The sequence below is a fragment of the Bacillus rossius genome, chromosome 10, assembly GCF_032445375.1.
Source record: "Bacillus rossius redtenbacheri isolate Brsri chromosome 10, Brsri_v3, whole genome shotgun sequence".
Lineage (NCBI taxonomy): Eukaryota > Metazoa > Arthropoda > Insecta > Phasmatodea > Bacillidae > Bacillus > Bacillus rossius.
In genome coordinates, this window is record NC_086337.1 from 569217 (window position 1) to 586442 (window position 17226).

General features: G+C 38.2%; 1 long non-coding RNA gene across 1 annotated transcript; it reads right to left on the reverse strand.

Moving 5' to 3' along the window:
• Positions 1–512: 512 nt before the first annotated feature.
• On the reverse strand, positions 513–16856 carry LOC134535697 (uncharacterized). Its single transcript, XR_010075679.1, has 3 exons — positions 16659–16856; positions 7167–7257; positions 513–6471 (listed from the first exon to the last, which is right to left on the reverse strand). It is a non-coding gene; the product is annotated as an uncharacterized LOC134535697 (long non-coding RNA).
• Between the last annotated feature and the right edge of the window lie 370 nt (positions 16857–17226).

The following is a 17226-nucleotide window of genomic DNA, read 5'->3' on the forward strand; positions in this document are numbered from 1 at the left end:
GAAGCGAACATACCATTGGAGAAGCTCGGCGATCCTGCAATAAAAAACTTTGTGGAAACTTTTGTTCCTGGTAAGGATGAATATTTATTTATTATAAATTATTTGTTACGTTCCAAGACCCCATCTAATCTGTTAAAACTTGTTAAAGTTAAAATTGTTTTAAATTTTTTTTCCATGTTTATACCGCTAGAGGGCACCATTTGCTTACAGGTGGAGGGCAGTTACCATGTGTAAAAACATTGCGTGAGACGTATGTGCCCAAGATCCAAGAAGCGGCTGAGGAGCAGTGGATTAAATCAATTGAGGGACAAGATATTGTTATTTTGTGTGATGAAACCACTGACAAAAAGGGACAGTGTGTTTTTGTGGTGCTTTTCAAAACATTACAAGCTTCAGACTCACAAATTCTTCTTGTTGCCGGGGTCAAAATTTTAGAGAATTCTAATGCTAGTGAGTGCTCGCGGGCAATATTAGAAGTACTGACAAAATTTAAGGTTGACCATACAAGGGTTGTTGCGGTTGTGTGTGACAGTGCACGCTACATGACAAAGTGTGTGCATTCTTTACAAGTTGTTCTTTCGTCTGAGGGTAGGGACGTCCTTCATGTTCAGTGTTGGAGTCATAAACTGAATCACATTCAAAATATTTGGCCCCAATCTCTGCCGGAGCTTAACAATTTTGTTAGCAAAACGAAAACAGCATTTATGAACACGCGCAAAAGGAAACACAAGTACTTGTGTTTTCTTAAGCAGCGCTATCCGGAACAAGAAAAGCCTCATGTTCTGTTTCCATCACCAGTCCTTACAAGATGGGGTTCATGGTTTGAGTCGGTGGGTTATGTTAACACATACCTTGACGACTTGGTAACATACCTGAAGTCACTGGAGCTCGAGTCGTCAGAAGCTCTGATGTATTTTCAAACCTTGTCAGTGGAAGAGATTGTAATCATTCAATGTCAGGCTGAATTTCTCGTCGAACATGGGTGTGCTTTGGTTGAGCTGACAAAGCAGCTGGAGGGTTCAAGCTACCCCATGTCCCACTTGATCAGTGGAAAACTCTCAGACTTGTTGAAAAGTTTGCAGCTGGTGAATGATTTCAATTTTGGCTCAAAAACAAATGAGAGTCTAAAGTTGTTGGCAGCTGTTAAACAAGGTTTGGTTAAATCCCAGTTCCAGTCCTGTGGGTTGAGGTGTCACACAAAGTTGATGAAGTTGATTAATGAAGATCCTTCCAAAAATATCTTCCAAAACTTGGGGCAACTGTTTAATCCACGGGAAATAATGTTGAATGATGTTTGCAATGATATGGTCAGGGCAGGAAAATCATTGCCATTTGTTTCAACTGTTTCAGGAAAAGAATTTTTGGAAGGATACTCAGCCTTAAAGGAAATAGTAGTTGAGAAAGTGAAAAAGAGTGAAGGAAGTGTGGATATCATTCCAATTCTGTTGGCCTTGAAACTGGACCATTCAGCTTTTGCATGCAATGCTCTGAAAGCCATTTGGATACCAGTATCAAATGTTGACTCTGAAAGGACATTTTCAGCATATTCCGATGTGTTTTCAGACAAAAGGCGAAGTTTGAAACCTCAAAACGTTGAGCTTATGGTCTCATTGTACTTTGGAAGTAAAACATAACATGTTGAAGAAACTCGGACTAAGTTATACTTACAGCGCTGAATTGTTATTAGCATAAATTTTGCTTCTTGTCTTACATATTGAATAATTTTTGTAATTTTTAACTATTGAAACTGTTGATTTGTAATTTGTATTGTTTTGTGGAAAGCTGGAAAAAAATGTAGGCCTGTCAGATTATATTTGCATTCTATATGACATAATTTTTGTAAGTACAGCGTGTATTTTTTTTTAATTCACACTTCCGAAGTGCAGTTTTTATGACGAAATATAAAAATTTTTATGACGAAATCAAGAGATTTTTATGGCGAAATCTGCTTATTTTATTTACCGTTAAAGTAGGGCTCTACGTTTAACACACTACTAAATAGTAATATGTAGCTTAAGTGAAACGGAAAGTTAAATGCGGTATACATAAATGCAAAAAGGATTTATCAACACAAAATGTATGTCTAATGAATTTTCACATTAATATCTACCAAAATTATTTTTACATTTGTTTGGCCTCCTGAAACTGCAGGTCACCTTATTCGGGCCAATACGGTATTCACAATTTTAAATTTTGCTATTCCACTTACGAATGCGAATAGTTCGTCAGTTACTATTCGCAACTATTCGTGTTTACGAATATTCGCACACCCCTAAATTTTATACAGTTCCACTAAAATGTCTGAATAACTTACACGCTGTGCAGCTAATAACATACCAATTAAAAGTTTATACTTTCGTAGAGACATAGCTAAAGACAGATGTTTTTCGCGATGCGCGAAATCGCAATATATTAACGAAATTAATATACATAAACTTAAAAATGCGAAATTATCAATTATTTAGAGAAATCACAAAAAAAATTACGAAAAAACACACTGAAAATAGCTAAACGTCTGTATTTTGATGACTCGATAACAGCAGTCGATTATAATCGATTGTTAACGACTTTCGATAGTCTAGGAAGTCGTATTCATGTCACACTATCGCCTCGCCAGAGTCACCACTCGCCACAGTTTGTTAAAATGGCGTGGATGTAATCAAACGTTTTTTCTCTGTTTCTTTCGCAAAACGTTGATTTTAAAATGGTTATGACAGTATTTGACAGGGCGGCGGAGTCTGCGAGCGAAGGATTCTATGTCTTTGACAAAGTGCAAAAAATTCTCGTGTGCAAGTACTGAAACGTTAGAATAGAGTGGCAACGGAAAGACACGTGCTTGAAACACATAAATAACAGTGCCTCGCATAACAAAAACAAGGAAAGTCAACAAGCCGGTGCAAAAAGGAAAGTTTCGCTGGAATCAGCCTTGTTGACGGCAAAAAAAAGCAAAATTTGACAAGAATGAGTTCATTATGTCAACAACTCGAGCTTTTATCGAAGCGAACATACCAATTGAAAAATTGGATGACCAAAAATTTTGTCAATGGATGCACAAGTACATTGCCGGTAGGTGCCAAAGCGTACGATATTTTAACAGTTTTGTGCATTCTTAAGCAGATAAACAGAACGTTACGATAAAAAATTTTGTTAGGCCTACCCACTCTTGAAATATTCATATAGCTGCCAGTCGTGTTTTTTTCAGCACTTATTGGAAAAAGTTGATATAACCTAGCCACAGGTAAAAATATACGTAACTTATTTGTTTTTAGTTTAGGACTTGAGCTTTTTTTTTTTCAGTAAATTTTTTAAAACAGTTTCCAGTACTGTGCTTTGTAACATGTTTAGGCCTAGTAAATACAATATGCATTTTTTAAAACCTGAACAACGCAGACAAACTGTGTAGTTCTACTCTTAAATGACATATTAAACACATTCACGTAGAACTTATATTTATAAACCTCATATTGCAGTTTTAAAATCAATGAAATTTTTGACGAAACTACTGATAAAATAGCGAAAAATATACCGAAATCATCTCGCAAAAAGTAACAAATTTGTGCAAATGTTTTCACCGAAAACACCTGTCTCTAGACATAGCTCTTAGCTGGGGAGAGGTTTAAATTTAATGAAGTTAACCAATAAAAATTCCAATGTTCCAGTTTCGTGAAACGTCCATAAAAACTGTAATGACTGATAAAACGTCGTATGATATTCCCGCTAGTCCATCCAGGTCAAAAAGGGCATAACGTAGGCTGGCATATCTACCAAAACGTTCAACTCACTTCACAGTTAAAGTGGCCAACAAAGTTCTAAGCAAAATAAAGTCAAAACGAAGGCTGACGGCAATTGCACACTTAATACGCAGTGTAGCGGTAAGGGGAGACTCACGCCGAACTCACGCTATTCCCCCAAATGAAGACCCAAACCACAAATCAAATAAGGCAAAAAATTAAATCTCTTCATTCTCAGAATTTTACCAAATTTTTTTGTTTAACCAACAAAGGCTTGCACCAACTTCGGGCCACACTTCCCGGCCTTAAACAGTGTTTCGGGGACAACGCTGTACCTTAGTTTTTTTTTGCTGTTGGTCGTGCTGGAGCCCGGTGCTGCAACTCAGGTCCTCGGCGCTGGGCTGGGCTGGGTGTCGCCCTCCCTCCGCCCTTCCAGACGAACTCCCCTCGTGCATTCAGCCGTCCGCCGCGCATCCACTGCCGTCACATGAGTCCTCTCCCTGCCAGCGGCCACAAACAAGGAGCACTAAATAGTAATACAAATTAATATAAAAAAATAAAGATTGAAAACCTATAATGGATATGAAAATTAAATAAGAAATACAATTTAATAATTTAAACAGGAGATTTAACAAAAATTTAAATTATAAATAAGCCTAAGTAGCCGCACCGGCCACAGGCCCATGTAAAGAGTTTACACTGGTGTGGATGAAGGACCCGGAAACCTTATTTGGACTTGTTACTTATGGTGAGACTAAATCCCTCGGCCAAACGGCAAGAAAACCCCTCTATCGAACCCCTGAGTACTAACATTAGGGTCTAGTCCCAGACCAAACACAGCTTCTACACCAGAATAGTAATATTTACTTATTTTTTGAACTGAAATAAATTTTATTTTGTTAGAAGTTACTAAAACACCGCCACCTCTTTTTTCTATGACAACAAAGCATTTCTATCATTTCTGAAAATTGAAAATTGGTGGGTAAAATAATGCGAGTTTTTTCATTGAACCATGTTTCTGTGAAGCAGATAATGTCATATTGAGAATTTACAAGAATTTCATAGAATTCCTTGGACTTGGTTTCCAAACCTCTAACATTTAGATATGCCTGCAATAAAACACTCATTGGAGGCGGGGACCTCTGTGGACGTTGAGTCTGGGGTGAGGGGAAAGCTCTACTTGACTTATCCAGTTCATTTGTGGAAGAAGTGTTGGAAGAGCCCGATGTCGAGATGTTAGCGATAGGGTGGTTTGGGTCATTACCTGCAATTTGTTCAGGGTGTAGCTTGATGCAAAAAGGGCTTATAAAGCACTCACTAGGCAAGAACACAATGTTATTTATTCTTGTGAAATCCTCTTTATGCACAGAAACATCGAAGGAATCGTACAAATAATTCCAGAGTTGTATGAAGAAACTATCAACAGTTTGAATGCTAAAATAGGCAGTGCCATTTCCACTGATTTGGACTATAAATGTGGATGGTAAAAAAAAAAAAGACATAAAAATACGCACATTTTAAAAGTAAGTAAAGTAAATATAATTTTATGTACAAGAGACAATTTACTCCTCTTGCTCCCGATCCCAATCCCGAAAATCTAATGTATTTCACGACCGAATCCCGTCCTGAAGTAAAAATGCTATTCCCGTCCACCTCTATTTAAAAGAAAAAACAAATATAGGTGCGGAACACAGCTGTTAACACGAGTTGATATATGTCATTTCTGAAGTCACATGGAAGGTCATAGATCTTTAACACACAAAACAAATTTCAATAAAGTATTTCGATACAATAAAACATAGTATTTATTACTAAAGAGTTCATATATTTTATTTATGAATGCCACAAACACGATAAGTTGCTCTATGTGCTGTGTTTGTACATCTTGTATCTTCATATCTTCGGTTATTTAGCCAGGGAAAAAATAAGGAAGAATGGCTTTGTTTACACCAAAAGCAGTTTTTTAAATTGAGAATAATTTAGTTTCCCTGTAAACGTCCCAACAAAACTGCAAAATAATACAGTGTTAACCTATCTCCTCATTTGTTTACACTAAAGTTTTAGAAATCTTACAGGTTAGGCCAAGAAATAATTGTTAATGGTATGTGAAAACAGTTAAATGTGTTTAACGTATGTTTAGCCCCGTCTCCATGTTTTCATTTACGTACTTTAGTTATGTACTACAACATATAGAAATGTTCACATTGCGTAGGTTCTGCCCTGTTTATGCCAAAAGATAGAGTTGGTTTACTGCTTCATTTATTACCTACCACAGGTTTTAATAATTCAACAGTAAGTTATTATAATTTTTTGGTTGAATTTAAGAAAGTAATGGAGATGATCTTATGTATAGTTTTTGAGTAAGTTTCTGAAAACTGTTTTCATTTTTTATAAACAATCAGTAATTCTGACGATTTTTTCTAAATTCCCTAGGAAGGTTTTAAAATCATTCTGAAAGATGGAATAATACTTTAAGTAGTTTATCATTTTATCAAATGGTTAAGTTAGGTATAGGTTAGTGACATTCAAAATTACTGTAAAATCATTAGGAAAGGAATTACCAATATAAAATGTAGCTAACATTCTCAGCAACAAACAAGTGCTAAAGTACATGTTCCTTCCGCCCTGCAGGACGTCCCGGGGCGGTGCTGCTGTTGCCTCCGCGACGAGACGATCCAGGCCTGGGACTCCTGAGGGTCTCCTGCAGTCTTCTTCACCGGCCCGGCGTCACTGCTGCCAACTGTCCAAGTTACAGTTGAATCAAAGACTAATACCACTAAGACTTAGGCAAATTAAACACTTTAAAGATTCTGAAGTTTTGGTATTATTGGAAAGTATAGAGTTAAATAGTTAGAAGTAAATTAAAACTGTAAGCATTACAATAACGTATTAAGGCAAACCAAGTGTCTGTAAAACATCACACAACCCAAGTTTTAAAGTTTTCAGGCACATTGCTGGGAAATATTTTCATGAAAAACATTTATAACATACTTTTTTGTCAATATATATATCATTTTATCTTTTGGTTTCTCGACATCAAGATAGAAAGAGAGAGAGAGAGAGAGAGAGAGAGAGAGAGAGTAGGTTGCAGATGCATTAGCATATTTGTGTAATTGTAGCAGAATTTTTGTCAATATTACTTTTGACAGCCAATTATAATGTACAACAAAGTTGTAAAACACACTTCAATGTATTTGAACAAAATTGGTAAATGGTTGAAAAAAAAAACCTAAGTGTTATAAAATTGTGTTGTGATTGGTTCCTTGGCCCACATGAACTACCTCCTCACTGCAGTGGGATGAAGGCTGCCATGTATTTAAAATGTTTTTAGGTCTTCTGACTTAAATATGTAATTCTTTAATTTAGTCCAATCCTAAAAGTTGAGTGTTTCAAATGAAACACCAGACACATGAGACTCCCTCGTTGCACTCATACCTTCCCTCGCCTAGGGACGAGTGACGTATTCAGCGACCTTGGAGCAGACTTGTCTGGCAACGCTTCGCCCATCTACATCAGGAGCCCCTGCCTGCAACCAGTACATGCCAAATACATCACCACAATGACAAACAAAAGGAGTGGAATAATTTTGATGTAAAAATTTTGTTAATAAAAAATACAGTAATGGGCTAGTGAAATTAGCTAGGTTTGTACAGGAAGGAAAAAACCCCACATCACTGTCCTGTTACAGAGCCAAGACCTCCCTAGCTGGCAGCTACAGGAAAGCCAGTCTTGTCCTGGGACTGCTAAAGGTTACAGGGCCATACGCTACTGGACGTATAATCAGAGCAGAGACCTCCCTGATTGCTAAATTGTAACTAAGAAAAGGCAGTCTTCTTCTGCGAGCTCCAAGGATCTCTGGCACATGCTACTGCATGCCTTTGTCTTGCTCTCAACACTGTAGTGTAGGAAGGATAGGACTGTACTCTACCTAACGATACCGAGAACAATCTTACAGATATTTCACATATTTACTGGTATCACAAAATAGAGTTTACCGGGTGGGACTAAACTCTACTTCACGATACCTATAAAAATACTATCTAGAATTTTCATTAATGTAATTATTTAAATTTTGGTATCACAAAATAGACTAGACTGAGAGGGCCTATTTTCTATTTCATGGTACAACAAAATTTTAATCATGAAAATTCTTATTTTATACAAATAAAATCTGCTATCGCAAAACAAACTAGTAGAATTTTAGTCTCCTTTAATACCTTACACCTATAATTTACTAAACTGAATTACGAAAATGTTTTTTATCAGCCAACCAACTCTCACCAAACCTTTCACTTTGTTATTAATACTTCAATGATTGCACAACTAGGTATGCTAAAGGAAAATGAGCAATTTTTACATTACCTAATAACTTATATGTTTCACCTTGCCGTCGTCCGCGGTCTCGTGTTCGAGTCCGGGCGCGAGTTCTAGCGGGGTGGCTGGTCTGACTAACGTTTTATGTTCCGGGAGGGCGCCAGGCTAGCTCGGTGTCTAACCAATGAGGGTTCGTGGTTCGTTGCCCCAGCGTAGTCCGCTAGAACCGTCGGCGGTCTTGCCTGGGAATTTACGTTAAAGAAGAATGCGTGGGGTTGCCGTAGTAGCGACGTGCCTTTATTCAAGGGATTGACGTCACACCATACAATTACTGAGTACAGACATGCCCCTGAGGGCTACTTGTCCGTTGCGGGGTGCAGGCCGGTACATGTTCAATGTTTCGTGGCACTGGTTTCTCGGGTAACAGTATGCAGGCCAAGTACACTTGATGCAAGAGAGGCGCGCACAGATGACATGGCGCAAAGTTACATTAACAAAGTACACTTAATGAAAATTAGGCGCGCACAGATGACGTGGCGCAAAGTTACGTTGACAAAGTACACTTAATGAAAGTTAGGCGCGCACAGATGACGTGGCGCAAAGTTACGTTGACAAAGTACACTTAATGAAAGTTAGGCGCGCACAGATGACGTGGCGCAAAGTTACGTTGACAAAGTACACTTAATGAAAATTAGGCGCGCACAAATGACGTGGCGCAAAGTTACGTTAACAAAGTACACTTAATGAAAATTAGGCGCGCACAGATGACGTGGCGCAAAGTTACGTTGACAAAGTACACTTAATGAAAATTAGGCGCGCACAGATGACGTGGCGCAAAGTTACGTTGACAAAGTACACTTAATGAAAATTAGGCGCGCACAAATGACGTGGCGCAAAGTTACGTTGACAAAGTACACTTAATGAAAATTAGGCGCGCACAGATGACGTGGCGCAAAGTTACGTTAACAAAGTACACTTAATGAAAATTAGGCGCGCACAGATGACGTGGCGCAAAGTTACGTTGACAAAGTACACTTAATGAAAATTAGGCGCGCACAAATGACGTGGCGCAAAGTTACGTTAACAAAGTACACTTAATGAAAATTAGGCGCGCACAAATGACGTGGCGCAAAGTTACGTTAACAAAGTACACTTAATGAAAATTAGGCGCGCACAATTGACGTGGCACACAGAGTTTGTGGGTGACTGAAGTCGGCCAGTCCCGTAAGCGATTGTTTCTACGCGGGTGCCGTGCCCACTGGGTGGTACACGCACCGCCACTAAACTTGGCGAAGTTTCCCTTGCGGGTTTGTGGTCCGCGGGAAGGCGCGTGGCCTTAAGAAAGTTCTGTGGTTTGCGGGAGACGGCCCGTGCCGTATGCTGAAGAACAACCCTGCGCACCAGGTGTGGTGCGGGGCGTCTTTACGTTTACGCGGTCGGATTAGGTCCTGAACCGTAAAAAACGGACCGGGCACGCACGGAGAGGTGAATAGAAAAAGGTTTGGTTTATGCTAAATGACTATATTTACCGGACGTTACTTGCGATGAAGACAATGGTTGTGGTCTCTCCGTGGGACGTAGGTCCGTCCCGGTCCGCGAGTCGAGTAGAACTGCGGAACTGGCATGGCGTCCGGTGGCGCGTCGGCCCCTGCCGCGCCAAGCTTGACCTCATTACGTTAAAAACTAAATGACTGCGTCTGGAAGAGACTTTAAGGTCGCAAAATTCGTAATTAATTGTTTGAGGGGGAATGGGTGTGGTTCGTCTCTAGTCCACTCGGATTTAGTGTGCTTTATAATAATAATGTCTGGTTTGGCCGTTCGGCTCAGTGGCTCGCTCGACTCGGGTGGGCCACGGCCAGGGGTGCGTTCCGTTAGCGGGAGAGTATACTGGCGGGTGCAGGTCGGGCTTAGGGATGGTCGTCGGTCTATTTCTATAACATCTTCATCAAGTCCTTTCCTCTTCCCACATCCAGTATCTTTCCCTCAATCCCATTCCATTCCCTCCCCGTCCTCACCAGGAATACTTGCTTTCCTCTTTCCGTTCCTCTCCACTCTCTCTGAATCTTCCACCTATGATCCCTCCTCCCTCTATACAGCCCTGTGTTCCACCTATCTCCCAGCTGCCCTCGCCCCTTTTCACCCTAACAAACTTCAGAGCCATTCCACCTCAATTCAGGCAGTTAGCAAGATAATGTGTCACGTCACCATCTCAGATTTGCTTTAAAAAATTACAGCAGTTACAACCAGTGCAGACAAGAAGTATGCCAAAAGGATTTTGTCCCAAAAAATTTTTTCCCCATGTTATAGCCTTTTGAAGTTGGTTCAAAATCAAAAAAGGTGGAAAAAGGGGTGTTTTTTAAATGAGCGGCATTTCAAAACTATTTTACTGATTTTGTTGATTTTATTTTTATTTTGTACCTATTATAGTGAACTACAGAGTGGAATAGTTCCAATGAGCCCAACGACAATATCTTTAAGGGGGGGAAACTAAAAAATTTGGCAAAAAATTTAGATTTTTTTGGATTTTCAAAAAAAAAATTTTATGTGGAATAATCAATTTTCATATTCTGGTAATATGTAGACCTATTACAGTAGGTTTACAGGAAAAATTGTTTTTAATTCTATGATGCATGGAATTATTAAAATTTAACTTTAAAATTTTCAAAATTTGACAAAAGTGCCATTTTTGATTGAAAATTACTGAAAAACCCCATATTTTAAAAATCTGAAAATTTGTAACTTTGTAGTCCTCACCTTTATTAATAGCATGCACTTTGTTGGATAGTGTGTTTTTGCCTGTAAACATTTCTAGAATTTTTTGAAAATGTAATGTCATTACCTTTTGTATGTTGTGCATGCTCAATTAATAAATGTTTTGTTGGTATCTAAATAGTATGTGATAATTTGTAACTGGTTTTGTATGAGGGGAAACCTTGGGAAATATGAAGGGGGAGTCCCTATCTGAATATTCCCAGGCGCTTGCTGTAAGGGGAATCCCTGGTAGCTTGAGGGAAATCCCTGGTGACCATAGGGGGAATCAACTACAAGACTACAAGGGAATTCCCAAACTTTTGCTGTTACAGTTGTGTTGTGTGTGTTCATGGGTGATGTTCAGCTAGTGAACTAAATCATGTCTGACTTTCATAGTACGGAGAGAATTAAATGTGTGGACTACATTAAAAGGCACAAAAAAAGTGTGTATAAAAGTAAATGTGTGAGGATGTGTAAGGTGAATGATTTAGCAGATGATATTCAAAAGTTTGTGGGTGTATCTGTTTCAGTAAATAAAAATGATATTTTGTGTAGCAACTGTGTTACTTTTTATAAAAAGAAATTTCTGGAACTTGCTGAAGATGCAGAAGAAACATCCACATCAGAGAATTTTATTCCGGAGGATGAACTAGTAAGTGTTTTAAATAGCAGTCTCATTAAAACATTAAATGTAGAAGTATCACCATTGAAATCCCCTTCAGAGGTGAGATTGGATAGGAGAGAAGGTTATGCGAGGAAAAAGAAGATAAAATTAGTTGATGAGTTAAAAACTTCTGCTGTGAACAAATTACAAGACATATATCACGTGCATCTTTCAAGTGAGTCTGATGATGAAATGCCTGTGTGTGTCAATTGTAGTCTATGGTTTTCGAATATTGACTCAGCTCTTCATACTTGTAACTACAATGGAAAAGTACAGCTACTAACATTGGTACCACAAACATTTAGTAAAACTGTATTGAAGGAAAAATTACCTTCAGTGTCAAAGTACCTCATTGATAAATGTCGCACAGTTATAAAAAATAAGGGAATTTATGCTCAACCTCATCCTTTACCTACACAGGTACAAGATCTAGCATTATCATATTACCTAGAAGATAGTAAAGACTGTTCAAGGGAAAGTCCAAACAAAAAAGATGTTATTTGCATTAAGGATGGTAATGGCCAGAAAGTAAAAAAGGTTAAAAGATTCTTGACAAGGTCCATCAAAGAGGCATACAAAGCATTCAAAAAAGATAATCCTCTTATAGAAATTAGTCTTTCAAAGTTTTATGCCTTACGACCAAGATGGGTGAAAATTCAGCCAGAACAGACTGTGTGTTCTTGTATTTACTGCAGTAACATGCAACTTATCTGTGTAGCTCTTCGAAATGTAACAAATAACCAAATTGATGAAGACTATCTTCTACTGAAGTGTTTGTGTGACGAAACAAGGAATGAAGATTGCTGGCTCGAGGAGTGTGGTGACTGTCCTGGCACAGAAACATTAACTGTTGAAAACTTTGGCTTGGATGAAGGGGAAGAAGTTACATTTGCGATTTGGGAACATGGTGACCTCATAAAAAAAACTGTATCTGTAAATAATTTTCTGGAACATGTAAGGCATTGGGTTAAAAAAGCTATTCCTCACAGTTACATTAGGAAAATACAAAGGGAAGGAATAGCTGAAGCAAGAAGTTCTGTCTAACAAAATAATGCTCTTGTTTTACATTTTGATTTTGCTGAGAACTGGTCAGTTGTATTGCCTGATGAAATCCAAACTTACCACTGGCAAACTGATCAGCTTTCACTGTTTACCTGTGTTGCATACTTTGGTGCGGAAATAAGAAGTTTTGTTATAGTATCTGATGATATAGCTCACGACTCTGCTCACGTTCTCTGTGCTTTAGAGGTTATAAAACTGGAAATTTCAAAATTTTGTCAGTTAGAACTTTTGAGTTCAATAGTGTACATTACAGATGGGGCAGCTGGACATTTCAAAAATAGGTTTCAGCTGTATGAACTATGTAAAAATACTCAAACTGTTGAAAAAAAATGGATTTTTTCTGCTACAGGGCATGGCAAAAGTGCATGTGATGCAATAGGTGGTTTGTGTAAACACTTTGCAACTAAGTTCAATCTTCAGGCAGAGTGTGTTAATGCCATTAGAGATTCTGCTTCATTTGTTGCTGAAGTAGGTAACCTTGTACCAAAGATAACTCTATTGGCTCTTGAAAGTAAAACAATTCAAACGTATAGGTCATCTAAGGAAAAAGAATGGGCTACTGTAAAACCAGTTGTTGGAATACAATCTAAACATTACTGGCTGATTAAAAATGAGACATACATGGGACGCACAATTAAAGATAAAATAGAAATAGTTGTACAATCTAACCAGATTAAAACACATTATTCAATAAATGATTTCCAAGTAGGCCAGTTCGTTGCTTGTGTATACGATCAGAATTGGTGGATGGGACAGATCACTGGTATATCTAAAGAGTTGAACGACATGACAGTGTCTTTTATGCATCCCCATGGTCCAGCTAAAGGGTTTCAGTGGCCACAGGAATCTGGAAAGAAGAAGGATGAATGTCCGGTGCCACTACAAAATGTTTTGTTAGCAGTAAGCAATCCTACTCCACTTGGACAATCAGCAAGACTCCACACTTTCGACAAAGCTGAGTTGATGAAGATCCAGCAGATCTACTGTCTTTAATCAGCCAAATAATATTTTAGGAAGTTTGTCAATATATGTTACATATAGTTGAGGAAGGGTAAGCAGTCTACATATAATTAATTATAGGTACATATTGTTGGTTTCAATTTTACTTTGAAATTTTGGTTTTCATGCAAGTTAAAGAGTATGCATATGTATTATATGTGTGTTATATGTATTGTTCATATTATGTTAATGTGATAATGTACACACAGACTCTCCTTTTGTAATTCCCAAGGTTTCCCCAATTTACAAATTACATCTCACTTTTTGGAACCTAACAAAACATTTGTTAATTGAGTGTGCAGACCTTAGAAAATGTAAGAAAATTACATTTTCAAAAAATTCTAGAAATGTTTACAGGCAATAACACACTATCCAACAAAGTGCATGCTATTACTAAAGGTGAGGACTACAAAGTTACAAATTTTCAGATTTTTAAAATATGGGGTTTTTCAGTAATTTTCAATCAAAAATGGCACTTTTGTCAAATTTTGAAAATTTTAAAGTTAAATTTTAATAATTCCATGCATCATAGAATTAAAAACAATTTTTCCTGTAAAACTACTGTAATAGGTCCACATATTACCAGAATTACTTTTTATGAAAATTGATTATTCCACATAAAATTTTTTTTTGAAAATTCAAAAAAAATTCAAATTTTTTGCCAAATTTTTTAGTTTCCCCCCCTTAAAGATATTGTCGTTGGGCTCATTGGAACTATTCCACTCTGTAGTTCACTATAATAGGTACAAAATAAAAAAAAATAAAAAAAATCAGTATAATAGTTTTGAAATGCCCCTCATTTAAAAAACACCCCTTTTTCCACCTTTTTTGATTTCGAACCAACTTCAAAAAACTATAACATGGGGAAAAAATTTTTTTGGGACAAAATCCTTTTGGCATACTTCTTGTCTGCACTGGTTGTAACTGCTGTAATTTTTTAAAGCAAATCCGAGATGGTGACCTGACACGCTCCTGCCTGAATTGAAATGGAATGGCTCTTCACCTCTCTCTCTACTTTCCTCCTCATGTGTGGTGTGTCCCACCCCAGCCACATCATCACTGATGGCCTTCGCACCTTCCCTCCTGCTCCACATACCCATCACCTATCTAGCCGCTTTACATTGCACCCTTTCCAGTTCCTTAATTTATGTCCTCAGGTATGGGTCCCAAATTATTGCTGCTGCATATTGAAGCATTGGCCTCACCAACATTGTGTACGCATTCTCCTTTAGTCTTCGTCCTGTCCCCTTCAGTATCCTTGCAATCAGCCTCAATGCCTCTCCTCTCCTTCTTTACCATCAACTGCACCTGCTTTCCCCAACCTAGCGCACTCTGTAGGGTTACTCCTAGGTACTTGTATTCACCCTACCTCCTTAATCCCTTTCCCGCTCCAACTAGACCCTTCTTCAAGTCTTCCTGCAGGTGTTCCGCTTCCCCCACAGTTCCAATCACGCAATCATCAGTGAAAAAACTCAGTTTGCTAACCAATTACTCGCCAACATAATGCTCCCCTGTGGTACCCCTGATGTCACGTCCCCTCTTCCGACCATTCCATTCCAACCTTCACCCGCTGTTTCCTATCCCTCAGGAAGTTCCCTGTCCAATTCACCACCCTACTGTCCTCTTATCAGACTATCAACTTTCCCCATAACCTTCTTGTGTGGCACCCTATCAAATGCTTTCTCAAAATCAATAAATATTGTGTCTACCTGTTTGCCCCCATCCACTGCCTCCACCAAGTCCTTCAGCAGTCCAGCCGTCTGCATCTCACAGGAGAAACCCTTCCTAAATACATGTTGCCTCTCATCCATCCATTCCAACTCTCCAATTGTTTCTACCACATACCTATCATTTTTTCCATCACCTTCCATGGAGTTAGGCTGACAGGCCTATAATTTTCTACTGTTGCCTTATCTCTACCTCCCTTGAAAATAGGTACTACTATATGTATCATCACATCTAATAAATATTTGGAAGAGTTGTAACAATTTTTGTCTTGGGCCAAAGTTACCCTCAAAGGGCCAATGTTACCCCAACTGACGGTACTTGCAAGTACACCACTAATAAGTAGCACCACTAATTTGTTCCTAAAAATGCTTGTGTTATTCAAAATCACGTATTCTGAAGCATTAGTTTCCATAAATAGCAAGGCTAATTTCTTTAATGTGTTACAAAATTGTTCAGTAATATACTTTACATAATATAAATGCGTTGAATAACACTCCAATATAAATATGTCACACCATTTATCTCTATACACCTCTCATCACACTTTGTATGACAAATATGACACTGCGTAATGGGCGATACGTGGTTATGTACTTTATCGTCAGTCGGCTGGCTGACTTGCCCGCCCGGGCGTGACCTTCAACTCACGTCGCGTACCTTTCCAAACATCCTTTACTGACAGTGAAACCGATATTACTGTCAGGATGATTATAATTTAATTTTTCAAAAATTAAAGTGCTTATTCACGTATCACCACCTGGTTCACACCAATCCTGTCAAGACAATTTTTTTTCATTGCAACATTCATATAAGTAACAACCTTTTCCACGTGAATCATCTGTTCATTTCTGTTCTGGTATCTAATGTCAAATATATTCCTGCTAGTACAACCAACAGCATCAGACTTATATAAACTTTTGGTAAGTCCCCTTATTTCGTACGATTGTGCGCACAGTTCACTTGCTTAAAACTAAAGTGCGAACAACTTAAGCGTGGCCTTCATGACAATCTGTGCCCTGTAATACTTCTAGTTTTGTCTCAAATACTTGAACCCGATGCATTATGAGTGATCAAGCACGTACAGTTCCCGGCAGCAATACTTGTGGTCACACTGTCGAAACATCATTGTAGATCCCCCGCCACGAGGCCTGAACCCTCCCTGAGAATACGACGCAACTCACATCACGGGTGTGATATCCGGGACTACAACTTCCCTGGTCACTACTACAATCACCACATACCCTCTCTGTACATTGTACCGTTATATTGATTAAATATGAACAAACACTACCTTCCTCCTCTCGTTACTACTACAGTTATCACTCAACATATACGATTTTCTTATTAATTTCTTAATGCTTATTGCGTTCTTATTCATTCCTTTTATAATTATATTAAATTCAAATTACCCATTATTTCAATCTTCCTTGTATAAACTGCCGCTACTATAATAGCTACTAGCATTCGTCTTTTATTCCATGGTGCTATTTTGTCTTTTGCTGTTGCCAATACTACATACCATAACTTCCTTAGTTTTTAAAAATTCTTTAATTACGGAAAGAGATTACGTATGGCAACGAAGCCAAGAAATACAATAAGAATAACATACAATAATTTACTTACACACACTAGCCGCAGACGGTCAACGTCTCTTCCTGCAATACATTATACCAAATAATGTGATTATACTATTAAACACAAAGGGATACCATAGAGTACATAACAAACAATACACGAAAACAATATACATAGTAGCATGGGGAAAAGTAGAAAATAAAACCCCACAAATGAATTGAATTTATTTACATTGACGCCGTCCCCGCTACCTGATTTAGAATTAGTGAATTTAAGCTGTGGAAATTTAGAATTTTAACTCGAGGGCGGGGTTCTTTGCCTCGTGGCTGCAGGTAGGGACAACACTTGACTGTAATTGAATTTATTGACGTTGTCGGCATGGCCCCTTCACATAAGGCACAG